Source organism: Tursiops truncatus, chromosome 12, assembly GCF_011762595.2.
Source record: "Tursiops truncatus isolate mTurTru1 chromosome 12, mTurTru1.mat.Y, whole genome shotgun sequence".
NCBI lineage: Eukaryota > Metazoa > Chordata > Mammalia > Artiodactyla > Delphinidae > Tursiops > Tursiops truncatus.
In genome coordinates, this window is record NC_047045.1 from 1,057,766 (window position 1) to 1,078,769 (window position 21,004).

Genomic DNA, 21,004 nt, shown 5'->3' on the forward strand with positions numbered 1-21,004 from the left:
GAAGATATAACAATTGTAAATATATATGCACGCAACATAAGAGCACCTCAAAATATAAGGCAAATGCTAACAGCCATAAAAGGGGAAACTGACAGTAACACAAAAATAGTGGGAGAGTTTACCACCCCACTTTCATCAATGGATAGACAATCCAGACAGAAAATCAATAAGGAAACACAGGCCTTAAATGACACATTAGGGCTTCCCTGGTGGCAGAGTGGTTGAGAGTCCACCTGCCAATGCAGGGGACACGGGTTCGTGCCCCAGTCCGGGGAGATCCCACATGCCGCAGAGCAGCTGGGCCCATGAGCCATGGCCGCAGAGCCTGCGCATCCAGAGCCTGTGCTCCACAACGGGAGAGGCCACAACAGTGAGAGGCCCACGTACCGCAAAAAAAAAAAAAAAAAAAAAAAAAAATGACACATTAGATCAGTTGGAATTAATTGATATTTATAGAGCATTCCATCTGAAAACAGCAGAATATACATTCTTTTCAAGTGAATATGGAACGTTCTCCAGGATAGACCACATCCTAAGCCACAAAGCTAGCCTAAGTAAATTTAAGAAAATTGAAGTCATATCAACCATCTTTCCTGACCAAAAATGCTCTGAGATTAGAAATCTCATACAAGAAAAAAAACTGTAAAAAACACAAACATGTGTAGGTTAAACAACATGTTACTAAGCAACCAATAGATCACTGAAGCAATCAAAGAGGAAATGAAAAACACCTAGAAACAAATGAAAAAAACCACATGATGATCCAAAACCTTTAGGACAAAGCAAAAGCAGTTCTAAGAGGGAAGTTTATAGCTATACAATATTACCTCAGGAAATAAGAAAAATCTCAAATAAACAACCTAGCCATACACCTAAAGCAACTAGAGAAAGAACAAACAAAACCCAGAGTTAGTAGAAGGAAATAAATCATAATGATGAGAACAGAAATAAATGAAATAGAGACAAAGAAAACAATAGAAAAGATCAATGAAACTGAAACCTGGTTCTTTGAAAAGATACACAAAATTGATAAACCTTTAGCCAGCCTCATCAAGAAAAAAGGAATAGTGCTCAAATCAATAAAATTAGAAATGAAAAAGAAGTTACAAGACACCCCAGAAATATAAAGGGTCATAAGAGGCTACTACAAGCAACTATATGCCAATAAAATGGACAACCTAGAAGAAATGGACAAATTCTTACAAAGGTACAATCTTCCAAGACTGAATCAGGAAGAAATAGAAAATATGAACAAACCAATCACAAGTACTGAGATTGAAACTGTGATTTTAAAATGCCCAACAAACGAAAGTCCAGGAACAAATGGCTTCACAGGCAAATTCTATCAAACATTTAGAGAAGAGTTAACACTTATACTTCTGAAACTATTTCAAAAAATTGCAGAAAAAGGAACATTTTCAAACTCTTTCTATGAGTCCACCATCACCCTGATACCAAAACCAGACAAAAATGCCAGAAAAAAAAAAGGAAATTTACAGGGCAATATCACTCATGAATGTAGATACAAAAATCCTCAACAAAATACTAGCAAACCAATCCAACAATATAGTAAAAGGACCATACACCATGATCAAGTAGGATTTATCCCAGGGATGCAAGGATTTTTCAATATCCACAAATCAATCATTGTAATACATCACATTAACAAATTGAAGAATAAAAACCATATGACCATCTCAATAGATTCAGAAAAAACTTTTGCCAAAATTCAACATGCATTTATGATAAAAACTCTCCATGAAGTGGGCATATGTAAGTTCCCTACCTCAACATAATAAAGGCAATATATGACAAACCCACAGTTAACATCATACTCAATGGTGAAAAGCTGAACTCTTTCCTCTAAGACCAGGAAAAAGAAAAGGATGTCCACACTTACCACTTTATTCAACATAGTTTGGGAAGTCCTAACCATGTCAATCAGAGAAGAGAAAGAAATAAAAAGATTCCAAATTGGAAAAGAAGTAAAACTGTCACTTTTTACAGATGACATGATACATAGAGAATCCTAAAGATGCTACCAGAAAACTGCTAGAGCTCATCAATGAATTCAGTAAAGTTGCAGGATACAAAATTAACACAGAGAAATCTCTTGCATTTCTATACATTAACAACAAAAGATCAGAAAGAGAAATTAAGGAAACAAATACCATTTACCATTGCATCAAAAAGAATAAAATACCTATGAATAAAACTACCTAAGGAGGCAAAAGACCTGTACTCTGAAAACTATAAGACACTGATGAAAAAAATCAAAGATGACACAAACAGATGGAAAGATATACCATGTTCTTGGATTGGAAGAATCAATATCATCAAAATGACTATACTACCCAAGGCAATCTACAGATTCAATGCAATCCCTATCAAATTACCAACAGAATTTTTCACAGAACTAGAACAAAAAAATTTTACAATTTGTATGGAAACAAAAAAGACCCTGAATAGACAAAGCAATCCTGAGAAAGAAAAATGGAGCTGGAAGAATCAGGCTCCCTGACTTCAGACTCTACTATAAAGCTACAGTAATCAAAACAGTATGGTACTGGCACAGGGAAAGAAATATCGATTAATGGAAGGGGGTAGAAAGCCCAGAAATAAACCCACTCACCTATGGTCAATTAATCTACGACAAAGGAGAAAAGAATATACAATGGAGAAAAGACAATCTCTTCAATAAGTGGTGCTGGAAAAACTGGACAGCTTCATGTAAAAGAATGAAATTAGAACATTCTCTAACTCCATACATAAAAATAAACTCAAAATGGATTAAAGACCTAAACGTAAGACCAGATACTATAAAACTCTTAGAGGAAAATATAGGCAGAACATTTTGACATAAATTGCAGTGAGATCATTTTTTTTTAATTTATATTACATGTTTATTAAGACAAGGAACTATATATATATATAAAAATTCTGCTTAAGGCATATTTGGAGATAAACCATTGTACAAATTATTGCCCAACTGAAACCACAGTGCATAAAAGACTCTCTGCCTAAAATGGTTAAAGTAAACCAGGTGCATTTACCTGACTTAGGTTATAAATGTAGACTCGAAGACAAAAATAGATTTTCTCATCAAAGTATGCAGCAGTTTGAAAATTTTGGCCTCATTTGGCACCTTTAGAACCAAGACTCACCAAGCACCATTGTTTAGGCTATTAAAACACAGTTTCTGTACCTGATTTTCTTCTTCTTCTAAGATCGTAATAACGGCTTTCAGAAGAGAATACAAGGTGATCTTTATGCTTATATTGCATTGAAACAATTCAAGGCTTTCTGGTCTTCCCTCCCCCACACTCACTGATCTAATTTATACCCTGATATCCACCACTTCCAGTCGCCCCCTTGGTGTTTTTGAAGTCCAGGAATATATATTCAAGTTGGATTTAGAATTAGAATGATAGAAGATCCAGTCACAGACCCCATCTGTTCTTTGTCATTTGGTTTCCTCAGGTCTCCTGATTATCCATTCACAAGTTCACTCGTTGGGAACTTGACCATGATTGTAGTGCTTTCCAGCTGGGTTCCTTCTCTCACCAGAAAGACAGTGTGAAAGGTAAAAATACTGAATTATCTTCTGGCAAGGTGGGTCATACCCACTGTTTTGGGATTTAAAAGTGCCTCTTCATGTGTAAGGCGAAGTGGTCCAAACTCACAAATGCTGGGTCGCACTTCTGGCACTGGAAGGGGTGGTGCCCGGTGTGTTGGCGGTAGTGCCTGGTCAGTTCATCTCAGAGGGCAGATTTCTACTCACGGCCGTCCCAGTCACTGTGGTAAGGTTTCTCACCTGGGTGGGCTCACAGGTGTGTGCCTTGAGATGAGAACTCTTCCTGTAGGTTTTGCCGCAGCCTGCATAATCCCAGGTGCGAGTGGCCATCCTTTTCTGGGGCCACGACGTTCTTCCCTCTTTGGCTCAGGTTCCTCCCACATGCAGGAACTGGGTGGCATGGGCTCTTGGTAATGGAGCGGTGGGACCTGCGGCTGCATCTGGTAGGGCAGGAAGGGAGGGTAGTTGGGTGGGGATGGAAGCCTGGGGTAGCGGCAGGGCAGGATGACTGCTGCTCAGCAGTTCCTCGGCACCCGGGGTTGGGGTACTCCTGCTGGGGAGCTGCGACCCCAGGGGAAAGTCATGCACCAGCAGCCTGAGGCCATTGCTGAGAGGGGGTCCAGTGACCAAGTGGGCCTCTAGGGGCAGACCGACAGGATGCATGAGGAGACAGCCTCACGCTTGACCTTGGGGCACAAGCGGGGCGGCCCACCACTGTAGGGTGCCGCCACCACCAAGTGGCTGCCATCCAGGCTGCCTTTGCTAACACCGATGATCGGGGCACTCAGCAACGCCTTCAACACAAACTTGCCCATCAAGGTGCTCATCAAGCCACCTGGCGGCTGCAGCTGCTACCATGGAGTGTACACTGGGTCCAATTCGGGCCACAGGAGCTCAGCCACGCAGCAGCCAGAGGGGTTCACGTGGTTGATGTCTGCCAGGTTGAAGGGAGCTGTTGCAGGGGGTGCAGATTCCCGGCCATGGAGCAGGCCACCACCCTTGCTGCCTGGCTCCAAGCCTGGGTCGCCCCCAGCCTGGTCTGGACAGCTGAAGCTGCAGGTGGAGGGTGCACAGGCAGGACCGCTGCTCGAAGGGGAGGACGAGGATGAGGCTGATGCCGACGACACGGTGGAAACCACTGGCTCATGATGGGACAGCGAGTTGGAGAGATTAAAGTCCAGGTCCAAGAGATCACTGAACTCCTCCGTCTCCCTCCAGGGTAGGAGAGCCGGGTTGCTCTGTCGCAAGCCGCGCTGACTCTGCCACTCTGCAGGTCGGTGGCCACGGTCGCCGCCGCCAGGTCGTAGGGGCAGACGGGAAGCCCCGGGGGGAAGTCACTTCACGTGGGAGAGCTCCCCCACCCACGGTTATTTAGGACACCTGCTGGACGCAGTGTCTTCCCCCTTCCCTGGGGGCCGGATGGGACAGTGGAGAAGGATGGGAGCAGTGTGTCGCTGACAGCCAAGTCAGACTCGCCAGGTGGCTGCCTCATTAATGTGGGTGCCCAGAAGGTCCTCAGGAGTCTGAAGCAGTGGGGGTGCCCGAACACCAAAGTCAACAAAGAGGAAAAAAGACTTAGAAACGAGGCCAAAACCAAAAACCCCAAATTGCCCGAGATACTTCTTTGGATTAAATATAAAGGGGAAATTACTTTTAAAAAAAAAGTTCCTTTGTATACAAAAGTTCTTAGAAAAGTTGTAAACCCATAAAAATAATCAGCAAGATGAGGAAGTAGGTCTGATGGCCGGGCTGTGCTCTCTTCCACTCAGCAGCGTCCACACCACACCCTGTCTCCCATGTGGAGGAGGGATATATTAGGAGTTGGGGATTGACATCTACACACTACTATCTATAAAATGGATAATCAACAAAGACCTACTGTAGAGCACAGGGAATACTACTCAATATTCTGTGATAATCTACATGGGGAAAGAATCTGAAAAAGAATGAATATAGGTATATGTATAACTGAATCACTTTGCTGTGCACCTGAAACTAGCACAACATTGTAAATCAACTATACTCCAACATAAAATTAAAAATATGAAAATGGGGGCATAGAGAAATGAATAAATTGTTGACATTCTTTCTTCAAAAAGCAGTTCTTTCAATTGTATTTATTTGATCTTTCTTTAATGATATCTTATTTAATTTATGTACAGTTAGTCACTCTATCCTCTGGCTTTCATATAACTATATAGTGCTCATCAAGTTTTACTGTATTTTATCTGTTTTTATATCTCCCACCTAAGCTGTGAATTCCTAGAGTTTCACATAGCAGAGGGTTCACATCCTAGAATTTGGATTCTCTTTTGTAACTTGAGCAGCTGGAACACTGTCTATTTCATTACAAGAGATCAGTATACATTTGTTGAATGAATGAATGATATATGAGAAAAATGGAACTTATTATCTAGGAAAAAATGTTACATTTCTATTATGAGAATTAAGTATGTATTGCCAAAGAACAAATACTCTCTTATGCTGTACCAAATCAAATTTTTATGATGACCTAGTTTCTGGTGATATCCTCTATACTCCTGTCAATCACCATAGCCACAGTGCCTTCTTTCTATTAGATAAAGAACTGAAAACATCTACTGTCAGACATCTTCACCCATAAGTAATTATTTATATTCATAATTTTTTTCAGATAAAGTTAGAGCCCTTCACACAATTTACACACCAAACACTTTAGTGTTCTCTAACCACATTCCTGATTTAGAATGTAATCTGTATTATCTACTCCTGTTTCGGGTTTGTTAAGAATCATTCTAGGGGAGTCATTTAAGAGTCAAAAAATTAACTTGATATTCGTACCACATTGCCTCCTAGATAGTAGACAGAATTAAAGATAAGTTGTACCTTCTAATTGAGTCTAGATGACTTATGAATAATTTTGTCTGCAAAACAGATATAATTGTAATCTATATACAAATATATTTTAAAAAACCATAATGACATTAGATTCTCAAATAATAGGGCCCAAGATCATTTGAAGACTTTAGTTTCCATTGTATACTGGCTATTATAAAGGATGATAGATAATAATCTAAATGGTATATATCGCCTGTCCATTGGTGTGTTTTATGTTACAACACAATAAATAAATTTCTGATGGTATCATAAATTTTAAAGTAATATGTCTTTAATTAAGCAAACATGTTTTAGAAAAAGAAATAAAAATTTTTAAAAACTTCCCAAAAAACTTCTTTCCTCTGCTTATTAACCGAGCTTCTTCAATGAGAGCCCATGTGCCTACACAGCACAGTGTATATCAGTCTCTTTACTTTGGAACTGTGACCTACATGAAGCTGGAGTATCCACACTGCTTCCTCCACTCCAGTTGTAAAAGTTTGTAATTACAACAAAAGCTTTAAGGATTTAACAAATATTTAGCACTGCTACATTATTGTAATGAATAAAATAAGATAGACTTAAATAGTTCTTAGAGTGAACTTCTAAGTGCTTTACAGATAGTAACTCATTTAATTACCAAAACCAATGAGGTAACACCATTACTACCACCATTTTACAGAGGGGGCAACTGAGGCACCGAAATCTTAAGTGTCTTGTGGAAGCCTCACACAGCTAGTAAATGGCACAACCAGGATATGAACTCCAATAGCCTGTGCCCAGAGTCCATACCCTCAACCACAAAGGCAAGATGGGAAGGAATCCAGACTTTTAAAAAATTCAGCACCTAAGAAACCATAAATAGATGCATAAATATAAGGTGAGGAAGCTTCAATAACCCTTTTCTCTTTTCATTAGTGAGACTGTCAGGAGCCATTCAGATTAAAGAAGCTCTATTCGTATCATTTCTTTGTCTCTAAAATTGTCCCATCTGAGTGGGAAATTTATTTGACCACTTACAGCAAAAATCAAATTGTCAATCGATTTTATGAGGGCACAGGTGTTTTAGAGTTTTTAGGAGTGATGTTTGATATCATATATTTAGCATTTCTAAATAGTAAAATCTTCAGTTGGAAGTCTACAAAGGAGGAAATATAATTCTTTCATTTGTAGAAAGTGAGTGATAGCTGAAAGTTTAAGGAAAGGAAAAATTTCAGAATGGCATTTATAGAGAATCTGAAACCAAAATGTATTTCACATACTTTTGTCTCTTCTTTTTCAGAAATTGCCAATTTGATTTTTTTCTCAATTTTTCAGAGAGAAAGAAAATACCTTGAAAGGAAAAGAATGCTTAAAAGGAAATATTTAAAAGATACTTAGCAAGCACGTGTGAATCTGAAGAATAAATCTGTTTTTTTGTTGTTATTGCTCCTGTAAATTTTATAAAAATTTGATCATATAAGCAACATAATATTCCATAGTGGAAAAAATCAAATTCATTTAACTATCTTTCTATGCATGGTAATCTGGTTGCTTTTTTTTTCTTAAGATGGATTATATTCTTTTTTTATTGAGGTATAGTTGATGTAAAAAAATATATGTTACAGGTGTACAACATAGTGATTCACAATATTTAAAGGTTATACTCCATTTATAGTATTATAAAGTATTGGCTATGTTCCCTGTGTTGTACAATATATCCTTGTAGCTTATTTATTTTATATATAATAGTTTGTATCTCTTATCCACTACCTCTATCTTGCCCCACCCCCTTTCCCTCTCCCCACTGGTAACCACTAGTTTGTTGTCTATATCTGTGAGTCTGTTTCTGTTTTGTTATATTCACTAGTTTACTTAACTTTTTAGTTTCCACATTTAAGTGATATCATACAGTATTTGTTTGTCTTTGACAGACTTATTTCACTAAACCTAATACCCTCCAAGCCCATTCATGTTGTCTCAAATGGCAAACTTCCATTCTTTTTTGGCTGAGTAATATTTCATTGTATATATATACCACATCTTCCTTATCCATTCATCTGTTGATGGACACTTAGGTTGCTTCTTATCTGGGAAATTATAAAGAATGCTGCTGTGAACATTGAAGTGTATGTATCTTTTCAAATTAGTGTTTCCATTTTTTTTCAAATACATGCCCAGGATTGGAATTGCTGGGTCATACAGTAGTTCTAGTTTTAGTTTTTTAAGAAACCGTCATACCATTTTCTACAGTGGTTACACCAATTTATATCCCCAGAAACAGTGTATGACTGTTCCCATTTCTCCACATCCTCACCAACATTTTTATTTGTGGTCTTTTTGACAATAGTCATGCTAACAGGTGTGAGGTGAAATCTCATTCTCGTTTTAATTTACACTTCTCTGATGATTACTGATGTTTAGCATCTTTTCATGTGCCTGTTGGCCAACTGTATGTCTTCTGTGGAAAAATGTATATTCAGGTCCTCTGCCCATTTTTTAATTGGGTTGTTTGTGTTTTTGATGTTGAGTTGTATGATCTATTTATATATTTTGGGTATTAACCACTTTTGCAAATATTTTCTCCCATTCAGTAGCTTGTCTTTTCATTTTGTCCATGGTTTTCTGTGCTGTACAAAAGCTTTTGTGTCTAATTAGGTCACATCTATTTATTTTTGTTTTTATCTCCTTTTCTTTAGGAGTTAGATCTAAAAACTATATTGCTACCATTTATGTGAAAAAGTGTTCTGTGTTTTCTTCTAGGAGTTTTATGGTTTCTGGTCTTATATTTAGGTCTTTAATCCATTTTGAATTTATTTTTGTATATGGTGAGAGAAATGTTCTGATGTCATTCTTTTACATGTGGCTGTCCAGTTTTCCCAGCACCACTTATTGAAGAGACTGTCTTTTCTGTATTGTATATTCTTGCCTTCTTTGTCATATATTAATTGATCATTCTGTTCCATTGGTCTACGTGTCTATTTTTTGTGCCAATATCATAATGTTTTGATTATTGTAGCTTTGTGGTATTGTTTGAAATCAGGGAGCAGGATACCTCCAGCTTTGATCTTTTTTCTCAAGATTGTTTTGGCTATTCAGGGTCTTTTTTGTTTCCATACAAATTTTAAAACTATTTGTTTTAGTCCTGTGACAAATGCCATTGTTATTTTGATAGGAATTGGATTGAATCTGTAGATTGTCTTGGGTACCATGGTCACTTTAACAACATAAAATCTTCCAATTTATGAACACGGTATATCTTTCCATCTGTTTGTGTCATCTTCTGTTTCATTCATCAGTGTTTTACAGTTTTCTGAGTACAGATTTTTACCTCCTTAGGTAGGTTTATACATAAGTATTTTATTCTTTTTGATGCAGTAGTAAATGGGATTGTCTCCTTAATTTCTCTTTCTGATAGTTTATTGCTAGTGCATAGAAATGCAACAGATTTCTGTATGTTAATTTTATAACCTGAAACTTTACCAAATTCATTGCTGAACTCTAGTAGTTTTCTGGTAGTGTCTTTAGGATTTTCTATGTATAGTTCACATTATCTGCAAACAGTGATGGTTTTACTTCTTCTTTTCCAATTTGGATTCTTTTTATTCCTTTTTCTTGTCTGATTAATGTGGCTAGGAGTTCCAATACTGTGTTGAATAAATGTGGTGAGTATGGCTATCCTTGCCTTGTTCCTGATTGTAGAAAAAAATTTTTCTGCTTGATAAGTATAATGAGTATGATTGTTAGCTGTGGGCCTTTATTATGTTGAAGTATGTTTCCTCTATACTCACTTTCTGGAGAGTTTTTATCATAAATGAGTGTTGAATTTTGTCAAAAGCTTTTTCTGCATCTACTGAGATGATCATAGGGTTTTTATTCTTCAATTTGTTAATGTGGTGATTGACTGACTTGCAGATATTGAAAAATACTTACATCCTTGGGATAAATCCCACTAGATCATGGTGTATGATCCTTTTAATGTATTGTTGATTTAAGTTTGCTAATATAATGTTGAGGATTTTTGCATCTATGTTCATCAGTGATATTGGCCTATAATTTTTTGTGTGTGTCTGTGTGATATCTTAGTCTGGTTTTGATATCAGGGTGAGGCTGAACTCATAGAATAAGTTCAGAGACATTCCTTCTTCTGCAATTTTTTGGAACAGTTTGAGATGGATAGTTGTTAAATATTCTCTAAATGTTTAATAGAATTCACTGTAAAGCTATCTGGTCCTGAACATTTTTGGGGGGCAGTTTTTAAATTACTGATTCAATTTTTATTACTGGTAATTGGTCGGTTCATATTTTCTATTTCTTCCTGCTTCAGTCTTGGGAGATTATATATAATTTGTCCATTTCTTCTAGGTTGTCCATTTTATTGGCATATAGTTGTTTGCAGTAGTCTCTTATGATCTTTTGTATTTCTGTGGTGTCAGTCATAACTTCTCCTTTTTCACTTCTGATTTTATTGATTTGGGTCCTCTCTTTTTTTTTTTTTTTCTTGATGAGTCTGGCTAAATGTTTATCAATTTTGTTTGTCTTTTCAAAGAACCAGCTCTTAGTTTCATTGATCTTTTCTACTGTTTTCTTAGTCTCTATTTCTGCTCTGATCTTTATGATTTCTTTCCTTCTATTAATTTTAGGATTTGCTTATTCTTCTTTTTCTAGTTCCTTTAGGTCTAAGTTTGGGTTGTTTATTTGAGTTTTTCATGTTTCCTGAGGTAAACTTGTGTTGCTATAAACTTCCCTCTTAGAACTGCTTTTGCTGCATCCCATAGATTTTGGATTGCTGTGTTTTTGTTTTCATTTGTATCCAGGTATTTTTTTATTTCCTCTTTGATTTCTTCAGTGATCCATTGATTCTTCAGTAGCATATTGTTTAGCCTCCAAGTGTTTGTTTCATAGTTGTTTTCTAGTCTCATAGCATTGTGTTTCGGAAAAGATGCTTGATATGGTTTCAATTTTCTTAAATTTACCAAGGCTTATTTGTGGCCTAGTATGTGATATATCCTGGAAAATGTTCCATGTGCACTTGAAAAGACTATGTATTCTGATGCTTCCAGATGGAATATTCTATACATATATCTAGTAAGTCTATCTGGCCTAAAGTGTCATTTACAGCCTTATTGATTTTTCTGTCTGGATGATCTGTCCATTGATGTAAGTGGAGTGTTGAAGTCCCCTACTATTATTGTGTCACTGTTAATATCTCCCATTATGCTTGTTAATATTTGCTTTAGGACTTTAGTTACACCTACGTTGGATGTTATATCTTCTTGAATTGATCCCTTGATCATTATATAATATCCTTCTTTGTCTCTTATAACAGACTTTAAAGTTCATTTTGTCTAAGTATTGCTACCCTGGCTTTCTTTTGATTTCCATTTGCATAGAATACCTTTTTCCATCCCTTCCTTTCAGTCTGTGTGCTTTATTTTATTTTTTTAAGAATTTATTTATTTATTTTATTTTTGGCTACGTTGGGTCTTTGTTGCTGCACATAGGCTTTCTCTAGTTGCAGCAAGTGGGGGTTACTTTTCGTTGTGGTGCATGGGCTTCTCATTGTGGTGGTTTCTCTTGTTGTGGAGCATGGGCTCTAGGCATGCAGGCTCCAGTAGTTGTGGCTCAGGGGCTCAGTAGTTGTGGCTCATGGGCTCTAAAGTGCAGGCTCAGTAGTTGTGGTGCACAGGCTTAGTTGCTCTGTGGCATGTGGGATCTTCCCTGATCAGGGCTCAAACCTGTGTCCCTGCATTGACAGGTGGATTCTTAACCACTGCACCACCAGGGAATCCCCAGTCTGTGTGTTTTTAGATCTGAAGTGAGTCTCTTATAGGCAGCATATATATGGGCCTTGTTTTATATCTATTCAGCCACTCTATGTCTTTTGATTGGAGCATTTACTGCATTTACATTTATGGATATATTTATTGATATTTAGGTTCTTATTGCCATCTTGTGTTAATTGTTTTGGGGTGTTTTCATAGGTATTTTTTATTCCTTTCATTTTCTTTTGTTCTCTTCTTTTGTGATTTGATGACCATCTTTGGTGTTATGTTCAGATTCCTTTTTCTTTTTTGTGTGTTCATCTATTATAGACTTTTGTTTTGTGGGTACCATGAGGTTTTTACATAGTAATCTATATGTATACATGCTTGTTTTAAGTTACTGATATTAGTTTCAAATGCATTTTAAACATCTTGCATTTGTACTCTCTTCCCCTCACAAATAATATTTTTGATATCTTATTTTACATCTAATTATTTTATATATCCCTTAACTGCTTGTTGTGGATACAGATGATTTTACTACTTTGTCTTTTAACCTTCCTAGTAGATTTGTGTGTGGATGATTTCCTACCTTTACTATATGTTTGCCTTTACCAATAAGCTTTTTCATTTTATAATTTTCATTTTTCTAGTTGTGACCTTTTCTTTTTTGCTTAAACAAGTTCCTTTAACATTTCTTGTAAAGCCAGTTTTGTGGTACTTTTTTGGTTTTGCTTGTCTGCTAAGCTTTTGATCTCTCCATCAAATCTGAAGTAGAACCATGCTGGGTAGAGTAATCTTGTTTGTAGGTTTTTCCCTTTTATTACTTTAAATATATCATGCCACTGCCTTCTTCCCCGCCAAATTTCTGCTGAAGATTCAGCTGATAGACTTACAACAGTTCTCTTGTATATAATCTATTGTTTTTCCCTTGTTGCTTTTACTATTCTCTCTTTATCTTTAAATTTTTGCCATTTTAATTACAATGTGTCTTGATGTGTTCATCTTTGGGTTAGTCCTGTATGGGACTCTCTGGACTTCCTGGACTTCTTGGATGTCTGTTTCCTTTCCCAGGTTAGGAAAGTTTTCAGCTATTATATCTTCAAATATGCTCTTAACACCTTTCTCTCTCTCTTCTTTCAGGATCCATTGTATTATGAATATTAGTGCACTTGATAGTGTCCCAGATGTCTCTTAAACTGTCCTCAATTTTTTTCTTTTTTTTTCTTTTTTCTGTTCAGCAGTAGTGATTTCCACTACTCTGTCTTCTAGCTCTCTGATCCATTCTTATGTATTATTTAATCTACTGTTGATTCCTTCTAGTGTCTTTTTCATTTTGATTACTGTATTCATCTATGGTTCTTCTTTTAATTGTAACTCTGTTAAAAATGTGTAACTTCTAGTTCTGTGTACCCATTCTTCTCCAGAGTTCTTTGATCATCTTTACAATCACTACCCTGAATTTCTTCTTGAGTAAATTGCTTATCTACACTTCACTTAGTTCTTCTTCTGGGGTTTTATCTTGTTCCTTTGTCTGGAACACTTTCTTCTATTGCTTCATTTTGCCTAAGTTGCTGTTTTTATTTTTATGTATCTAGTAGATTGGTTATGTTTCCCAACCTTGGAGAAGTGACATTTTGTAGGAGATGTCCCATGCATCCCAGCAGTGTACCCCACTCTTATCCCCCAAGCTATTTATTCTAGGGGTTCCTGTTATGAGGGCTGCATGGGTCCTTCTGTTGTGGGGGACAGATTATGTGTGTGGTCTCATGGACTTTGTTGCTCCCAGTCTGGTTTGTTTCCAGGTCATGCCTTGTGTAGAGGCTGCTGCTGGTGGTACTGCATCATGAATGGCTGACTGCAGAACTCCAGTGGTCTCCAGGGTTTATGTTAGTTCACTAGTGGGTTGAGTTGGGGTCAAGAAGACTCCAGTACTATTGCCTACCCACTGGTAGGTGAAGCCAAGTGCTGCACTACTGACAGGCAGAGCTGGGTCCTGGAGCCTGCTTGTAGGACCCAGGTTTCTCAGAGTTGGTGTCAGATCAGTTGGGGGAAGGGGTGGTTTCTGACACAGTTGGGTATGGGCCCAGGGTGTCCCAAAACTTGTGTTGGCCTTCTAGTGGGCAGTACCAGGGCCCAGGTGATCCCAGGGAAGGGTCTGTCCTGCTGATGGGTAGGCTGGATCTGCAGGCTGTGGGACTGTGGTTTTCTTGAGTCTGGTGTCAGCCCTCTGGTGGGTGAGGCTTGTCCAGAGGCTAGAGGAGGCTCCCTAGAAGGCAGGGCCAGGGACCAAGGAATTCTGGAACTCGTGTCTGCCCAATGTTGTGTACAGCTGCATCCTGGGTCCTCTGGTGGGCAGGGTCATGTCCAGAGGAGGCTGTGGGCTCAGGGGGTCTTAAGGTAGCCTGTCTGTTGATGGATGATGTGTCCCCACCAATTTAGTTGTTTGGCCTGAAGAGTCTTAGCACTGGTGCCTACAGGCTGTTGGATGGGGCCAGGTCTTGGCCTAATGAGCTAGAGGGAGGATGCTGCAACGGCACTTGCCAACTCTAGTGTCCACGTGGTAAAAGGAGCTCCCAAAAATGGCTGTTACCAGTGTCTATGTCCCCAGAGTGAGCTGCTGTTGCTTTCTGCCTAAGTTCAGCAAATAGGTTTGACACAGGCTCTTCTCAAATTACTGCTTCTGCCCTCAGTCCTGGAGTGTGTGATATTTTGTGTGCACCCTTTAAGAGTAAAATCTCTATTTTCCCCAGCCCTCTGGGAATCCTAAATGTAAGCTCCACTCTCCTTCAGAATCAAATACTCTGAGAGCTCCTCTTCCCATTGCAGAAGCCCCGGGCTGGGGAGCCCAACATGGGGCTCAGACCTCTCACTCCTTTAGAAAAACCTCTGTCTTGTAATTATTCCCCAATTTGTAGGTTGCCCGCCCAGGAGTATGGGATTGACTATATTGTGAGTCTACTCCTCCTACCCATCTCATTGTGGTTCCTTTTTTATATCTTTAGTTGTAGAAGATCTTTATTTGTAGGTCTCAGTCTTTTTCATTGATGGTTGTTCTGCAGATAGTTGTGATTTTGGTGTGCATGTGAAAGAAGGTGAGCTCAGGGTCTTTCTACTCTGCCATATTGGCCAATTTCTGTCTTGAATATTTTTAACCATTTTTAAATTATTCACTCAATAAGCAAAAGTTGAAAAAAGTTGATTACCTATATGTAAATTAATTAAATTAACTCATAAGTAACAATAAATGTGAATAAGCTCTGGAGTTAAGAAAACTAGATTTTTAGTTCTTTTGGCCATGTAATAGTCAACAAATACCTTGATTTCTTTCACTATTACTGTAATATGAAAAAAAAATTACTATAGTAATGAACTTGGATCAAGATGGCAGAGTAGGAAGATGCAGAACTCACCTCTTCCAAAGAACACATCAAAGATACATCTGCACATGGAATAATTCTCCCTGAAAATTAACTGGAGACTAGCAGAAAGACTCCTGTACAGCCAAGGCTTTGCAAATGATATGTCTGATAAGTGATTAATATCCAAATATATAAACTGTTCATACAATCCAAAATCACAAAAACCAACAACCCAATTAATAAATGGGCAGAAGACATGCATAGACATTTTCCCAAGGAAGATATACAGATGGCCAACACACACATGAAAAAGTGCTCAACGTCCCAAATCATCAGAGATAGCAAGTCAATACCACAATGAGATATCACCTCACACCTGTCAAAATGGCTGTCATCAAAAAGTCCATAAATAACAAATGTTGGTGAGGATGTGAAGAAAAGGGAACCCTTGTACACTGTAGGTGGGATTGTTGCAGCTACTATGGAAAGCAGTATGGAAATTCCTCAAAACTAAAAATAGAAGTACCATATGATACCAGTTCCACTGCTGGTATATATCCAAAGAAAATGAAAACACTAATTCAAAAAGAGACAAACACCCCAATTTTCACAGCAGCTTATTTACCATAACCAAGATATGGAAGCAACTCAAGTGTCCATAAATAGATAAATGGATAAAGAAGATGTGGTATATATATATATATATATATATTACTCAGCCATAAAAAATAATGAAATTTGCAGCAATGTGATTGGACCTAGAGAGTATTATGCTTAGTGAAATAAGTCAGACAGAAAGACAAATACTGTATGTTATCAGTTATATGAAGAATCTAAAAAACTGAAGCAAAATATTGTATATAACAAAACAGAAACAAAGTCACAGACAGAGAGAACAAAGAAGTGGTTACCAATGGGGAGAGGTAAGGTGTGAGGAGTGAGATAAGGGTATGGGATTAAGAGGTACAAACTATAAAAGAGAAGAAACACAGGGAAATATAGCCCTTATTTTAATATAACTTTAAATAGAGTATAATTTATAAAACTATTGAATCACTACTCTGTACATCTGAACCTAACAAAAAATAAAAAAGAGTATCATGGAACAATTCTATATAAAAGATTATTGGCCTGCATTAAACACAATGCTTCTATTCCCACTTGGGGTCCTTGTGCAAATTCAACATCTAAATACTAGCTTACATATGTTCATGGCCTTTCTTTCCCAGTCATTATGTCATTGAAAAAATAATAATGTTTTTTCCTTGGATATTCTCCTCAAAAAAAGGATTAGTTTCTATAAAAGTATCAACAGATTTTATAGTATTTAGTGGAGTCAGAAAAAAAATTCTGTTTTCCCCTAATATTTCAGTATGTTTTCTTCATAAAGCTGAATATACCTATAAAAAACCAATTACTGTACTAATTACTTCACAGTATTATTAGTAGTACCAAATTAACTAAAATATTTGAAGAAATTTATAAACTGTAAAACAGTTCACAGATTTTACTTATGATTGCTACTGCGTCTAGTCATAGTTATATGTTTGAAGACCATAGATTATCTCAGAGCACTAAAATTAGTCTGAACTGTAAGTGCACAGAATTTTTAAATTTTACTTTATTTCCAGATTGAATCAACAGCATACTTAAAAAGTGCTACATACACATCAAAAAACTACAAAGTAAACAATTCAGAAAAACAATTGTTAAGTAAACTAATTGGTATTTTATCCTAATAAAAAGAATCTGACACAATCACTGACATCTAAATGTATTTACAGGGAAAAAAAAACAGAACCAGATATTTATTTTATACATGTCTTGAATTTGAATCTGAAAATAAAACTAACAGCAATCCAGTAATCTTAACCTCTTTGAATTAGATTAGAGACTAAAGCATTATTAAAGTGGAGTTTCAATTATAGATACTGCATCTCTTTTCCAACTTCAAAATGATGTCAACATATTGGAGAAGATTTAAGGAATATTAGGTCACTTTCTCAGGATTTTTCCAATGTATCAGTGGAAGAATTTCTTGTAATGACCCTTTGGGTACAGTATTTAAAAGTAAGTAAGTAAATAAATCACTTCAAAAGAAGAAGGCATTGAGGTTAAAATGATCTTTGCAGAAAAAGAAATGCAGTTAGAGGGAAGAATATTGTTATATAAAGTGAATTATATGTACTAGTATGTATCTAGGCAAACAGCAGATGGCAACATCTACACAATCTTGTTTTTGAAAGGATTATATAATATCAATATAAATCAGGCTAATGGTTCATGAAATTTGGGACTTTCCAAAACTCATGTATTAGAAAAGATATATATGCACATACACATTTTGTTTTTATGCTTCCTATTTTACAATATCGTGCTTCTACCTTATTAGAAGGACTTCACTAAGATCATTAACCTAAAAAATGTTTTATTGTGAGTCACATTAGATTGCCTACCTAAACAAAGGGACAGTATTGTTTTTCCTCATATGAGTCGGCCAGATGAGGTGGTTGAGTTAGATAAGGATGAGGATTAATGGAAAAACAGATACCTTCTTTAATGAAAACTAACAAATAAATAAATCTCTGACGTGACCTCAATAATTGGAGTTGCAGCAAGCTGCGGCAGGAGGCACATCTGGTGGTCAAGGGAAGGTGCAAGATGCATCTATCAAGTTTCCTTTTCTCTTTTGAGGTCATACAGCCCCCACCTGCCTCTGTCAGCAACGCTGAAGTCTGAAGACATTCTCACAAACCACTTTCAAACCTAAGAAAACCACGGAAGTCACTGTGGACTTTGATGCCTGGGGGTATTTTTATTTTTCAGAATGATGAGATTTATTATTGATGGTTTTCCTGGTCAGAAATCAGAGAGCAGCTCTGCTGGCGAGCAGCAGTGTTGCTTTACAACAGCAGAGGTCACTAAGAGCAAAAGGGAAGGAGATGGAGCCATCCAGACAGAACCTGCTCCCACTTCCTTTGACAATCAGCAGGCAAGAGGCTGACACACATGAAGGATAACCTAACCCTAAGTGCCCAATAGGATCTCCTGGGCAAGCAATGGCTCTATCCTGGTCACAGTGCTTTCCTGGACATGCTCAGAGATGTTTAAGACCCTCCACACAGAGAATTAGTTCCTACCAAAGAGTATATTTTTAGGGAACCATAATAAAATATAGAGTGAAAATTTCCACTATATGCTTTTACAATTATTGAAAATTTTCCTACCTCTCCAATCCTGGATGTGGATCCATCTTTAGAAAGAACAAATAACAGCCATCGCCCAACAACAACAACAGAAAAGAATGGGAAAAATAAAATAGTTTAACTCTGCATTCTTCAGCAAAAATGTTTGAGTGTCAGGCACTGTTCTAAGTACTCGGGTACAAAGGCAAACAAAATACATTACATCCTTTTCCTCATGGAACTTAAAGAGCCTGGTAGGAGCAGGCAGAAACTCAACAAAGAAATGGTATATCACACGTCAAGTGGTGTATTTGTTTTCTAGAGCTGCCGCAACAAAGTGCCACAAACTGCGTGACATAAAACAACAGAAATTGATTGTCTCATAGTTGTGGAGGCTAGAAATCCAAAATTGAGGTATCTGCAGGGCCATGATCCCTCTGAAACCTGAAGGGAAATCTCCCTTGCCTTTTCTTAGCTTCTGGGTGTTTACCAGGAATGCTTGGCTTGTATTGATAGATGTGTCACTCCAATCCTCCATCTTCACATGGCATTCTCCCTGTGTCTCTTCACAGACTCCTTTATATATGTTTATGTTTGTGTCCAAATTTCTCCTTTTTATAAGGACACCAGTCATACTGGACTAGGACCCACCCCAATAAACTTAACTTAGCTACGTCTGCAAAGAACCTATTTACAAATAAGGTCACAGTCTGAAGTACTGAAGGTTAGAGCTTCAACATATATTTTAGGGGGTGGGGACAAAATTTAACTCATAACCCATATTATGAAAAACTGAAGCAGAGTAAAGGAAATAGAGAGTAACAGGCAAGGGTAGGGAAGGCACACTGAGATACGGTGGTCAAGGAAAATGACATTTGAATAGAGAAAGTAAAATCTGAGGAATTGAGGCATGCAGGTAACTGAGAGAAGAGATATCTGCTCCTGAAAATACATGAATTTTAAGTGGCAAAATTGTAATACGACCAATTGTCTTCACTCTTTAAAATATTTTCATGATTATAAAGAAAGGCGTATTAACATCACAACCCCAAATCATTCTTTTTAACTCTAAACAAATTGATTCATTTTCCTTTAACTTATCCTTAACAAGAATAGAGGGGATACTGATTAATTGTAAGCTTAAATGATGATTCTCTAAACAAATATTCATTTTGTAGCAAATATTCATTTTTGTACACTTCTAGCTCCTGGGGAAAAAGGGAATAAAAAATGTAAAACTCTTTGCCTTCATGGAGTTTATATTTCAATAAGGGGGAACTGAATTTGACTTTTCACTGTTTCTCCCCCACTGGTTTGGAAATTGAAGACACCTGCCCAGAAAGAGTAAAGTGTGTCTTTGCAGCTATCAAGAATCATGAGATCTCATGAGGACCCATAAACTTTATCTGTTCCAAGTATTCATTGGATGGGGAACACTTTATAGACTCTCCTTCAAATGGCACTAACTTGTTTGGCAACACCATCAGCAACAGAAGTTCACAATCCCCCCAAACCCACCATCCACAGGAACTTCTTTCACCCTTGCTCCCTCTGTTCCAAAAATACAGTCCTGCTGCTTTTATTGGAAAACACCAGGCTCTGCACTTGCTGCTCTCCAGAAAATACCTTCCTGGCTAGGTGCTTCACATCCAAGTCTTTCCTAAAATGTCACCTTCTCGCTGTAAGTCTTTCCTGGTCTCTCCATTTAAAATTAATCCTCTGCCACTTCAACTGTCCTTATTCCCCTTCCCTGCACATTTTTCTCCAAAATATATATAACCGTCAAGTTTTTTAACTCACAGATTTTGTTCATTGTCTGTTTCCTCATATTGAAACATAAACTCCATGAAGACAAATATTTTTATCCTTTTGTTTTTTACTGCTATGTTCCCTGGAGTGAGAAGCATGCCTGGCACAAAACAAGAATGTGTTTAAAGAATGATCATTTAAACATAATCTGCAGCCCCTCTATTTGTGCTAAAGGAGAGTTGACTGCAAGCCATCAACTTTTCCCAGGTGGGCCACATCTGAACATTGACACTGTCTCTTCAATGAAAGTCATAGGAAATTTAGAGACATTCCTTGAAATTGATGTTCCTCATATTTCTCTTTATAAATAGTGAGAATGTCTTTAAATCTTTATCTTAAGGAAGGGAAGACCAGTTCATGTGTGCTATTTTATGATGAACTAACCCATACACAGATAAAACCTGGAGAACTTGGCCCAGGAAGTCCTACAGTTATTGCACCAAACACTCAGCATGATCTTGATGGAATAAGTCA

At 37.4% G+C, this 21,004-nt stretch overlaps 1 pseudogene; it reads right to left on the reverse strand.

The window, feature by feature from the left end:
- Positions 1-3,638: 3,638 nt before the first annotated feature.
- On the reverse strand, positions 3,639-5,066 carry LOC101327608 (Krueppel-like factor 4 pseudogene; annotated as a pseudogene).
- Positions 5,067-21,004: the final 15,938 nt, after the last annotated feature.